Source organism: Montipora capricornis, chromosome 1 (genome assembly GCF_036669925.1).
Source record: "Montipora capricornis isolate CH-2021 chromosome 1, ASM3666992v2, whole genome shotgun sequence".
Classification (NCBI taxonomy): domain Eukaryota; kingdom Metazoa; phylum Cnidaria; class Anthozoa; order Scleractinia; family Acroporidae; genus Montipora; species Montipora capricornis.
This window is the reverse complement of record NC_090883.1, coordinates 26,948,032-26,950,531: the sequence shown is the minus strand read 5'-3', so window position 1 is coordinate 26,950,531 and position 2,500 is coordinate 26,948,032. Positions and strand designations below refer to the sequence as shown.

Genomic DNA, 2,500 nt, shown 5'->3' with positions numbered 1-2,500 from the left:
TCAAGAAACGGGCCCCAGGCCACTTATTGAAAGTTAGAGAACTGGAGCATTTGCCTTTCCTTGCTCGTGGTGGATCAATCACTGCTGAAGTGACCGGCAAGCGGCGACACTGTAAACAGCTCTGTAGTGGAATGGAGATTCCTTGCTTGCAGACCCTCAGCTGTTCAAGAAAGGCAGTCTTAAATGGCGTAAAAAATTTGTTATCAAATGCAAAGTAAGCTAACATACCAGCGAACACGGCTTCTTTAGGAGCCATCAAACATTAATTAAAAAGCAATGACCAATTCTCAATTTTCTTAAACATCTAGAAAGAGAAGCCATTGTTTAAACCTGGGGTTTCGGTTGACTCTTTGGAGAGCGTGATTATAGAATCCTCCAGATGTTCTCGCGGATAAGCCGCACCCCGATTTAGAGCCCCTATTTTCGGAAAAATAGTGCTGCTTATTCGCCAGTGTTTATGGTAGACAGACAATCGTGTACATTGTAGGAATTTTGAGTCAGTTGAAGTTATTTTCCTTTTTAGTGTGTGATTAAACATAGTTCTTAAGGACGCGTGTGTCCTGCTAACATGAACATGATACATGGCTGTATTAGTGGTGTCGTTTGATCACAAACAAGGTATAATCTTATTTTCAGACACTTTGATCAAGCTCCTAATCAGTCAATGTATCAGGCCTAACAAAAGAACAAGAGGGAACAGTCTACAACTTTTTAGTACCCCAAGTCCAAACGTCTGTGAAATCCCATGACTATTCCTCAAGTAAACGGAAAGGAGTGAGAGCCTTGGCTGATTTTATTAACACGACTACGCCGTATCCTGAATGGTTGTCAACATGGGGTCTCTTGAAATCATTGTGGATTGCTCTACCTTATAAGTCTTGAGCATCTGTGGAATGATTATGTTTCTGGTTACCTCAATAAAGTAGCAGAACGACATCCTGTGACAGATTAAATGAAGAAGAAACTTGGACTGGAGACAATAATAATATAATAACAATTTTATTATTTCTATAGCGCGAAATTCATGAATATATGAGCTAACGCGCTTTGTGACAAATTGGTAAGGCTAACTAATGATACTGTTATTTAAAATTGATATAAAAGTTGTATAATTGATAGATAAACTAATAGTGTTGCTAACTAACAATAGAAAGTGAAAAAAAATAATAAATAAGGAAATAGGTATAAAGGTTAAATCTAAAATAAGAGTCGAGCCATTTGAGAGCATCGCAGGTGACGCCAAAAGATCCGCCCTCTAGACGGCGAAGAAGAATATTATGGTCCACCGTGTCAAATGCAGCACTTAAGTCCAAGAGAACTAGCAAAGACACATGTTTGCTATTCCTATTTAGTAGAATGGCGTTAAAAGTTTTCAACAGTGCCGTCTCTGTACTATATGGCACTTCTGTACGCCGATTGTAATTCTGGAAAGAGTCCATTTTCTTTTACGTGGGCATAAATCTGGTTGAAAACCGCTCTCTCAGTAATCTTCGAAACAAATTGCAGATTACTGACTGGTCGTAGGTTTATGTGACCAGAGTCCTTCGCACCTTTTGTCAGTAAAGGGTTCACAACAGCTTCCTTCCATTCATCTCGGAAGTGCCCCGTAGCCAGGGATACCTTCACCATTCCGGCAGCAACACGTCAAGAGAGTGATAGATCAGACAAGTAGGCATCGGATCTAGGACACAAGACTTCTCCGCAGAATTGTTAATCAAAACACTAACATTACGCTCACTAAGATTGTTACAAGAGTTTAGCGTTCTGTTCGTAACACTGTCTAGAGGTACAAGATCCTGATCTTGTGGATGTAGATGTCCGAACGAATGCGCTCTATTTTGCGTACGAAATACCTCCTGATATCATTCGCCAACACGGTCTTGTTTGTGTGCTCAGGAAAGCGCAACTGTTTGCGCTCGCCGAGCAGCTTGTTTGAGGTATTAAACAGCTTTTTCTGGTTAGAACTATTCTCTTCAACGAACTGAGAATAGAATTCTTGTCTAGATTTGTTCATTAGGTTCGTGGCATAGTTCCGATTCTTTTTGTAATCTGCAAAGTCTGATGGAAGTGTCGTTCTCTCCATTTGCGTTCAACTTTCCTGCGGGCGCGCTTAGCCTGATCAATATCTTCAATGTACCATGGAACTACTGGTCGAGTCACCCTAGTCCAAGTACTTTGCGGCGCATGCCGATCGAGGAGTTCGGAGAGGGTGGTGTTGTACTCCTTCGCATAGTCATTTAGGTCATCGGCATTAAGCCGCGGCTACACGAGCGATTTTTTGCTCGCGCTGGTGATGCGATTTTTTCAAACTTTGTCGCCTCGCAAGCGCGAGATGAAAATCGCACGTGTAGCCACCCTTGAACTGGCGACGCGACAGGTGAAAAAATCGCAAGAAAAAAGTCGCCAGAGTTGAAACGTTTGCGACAAAATCGCAGAGATAGTTGCCCGTGTAGCCACCCTGCAACTTTTTGCCCGCGCTTGCGACGCGACTTAAGACTAT

The 2,500-nt window shown here is 42.1% G+C and overlaps 1 protein-coding gene and 1 pseudogene across 2 annotated transcripts in view; one reads left to right on the top strand and one right to left on the bottom strand.

Annotated features, from left to right (window-relative positions):
- LOC138037350 (perforin-like protein 1) overlaps positions 1-936 on the top strand; it is a 22,145-nt gene extending 21,209 nt beyond the window's left edge. For both annotated transcript variants that reach the window (XM_068883292.1, XM_068883298.1), the window contains exon 7: positions 1-936. This exon is cut by the window's left edge and continues 1,589 nt beyond it. The gene's annotated coding sequence lies outside the window, so the exon portion shown is untranslated.
- A 200-nt stretch (positions 937-1,136) lies between these two features.
- The window catches only part of LOC138013749 (uncharacterized), a 3,513-nt pseudogene continuing 2,149 nt past the window's right edge, over positions 1,137-2,500 (bottom strand).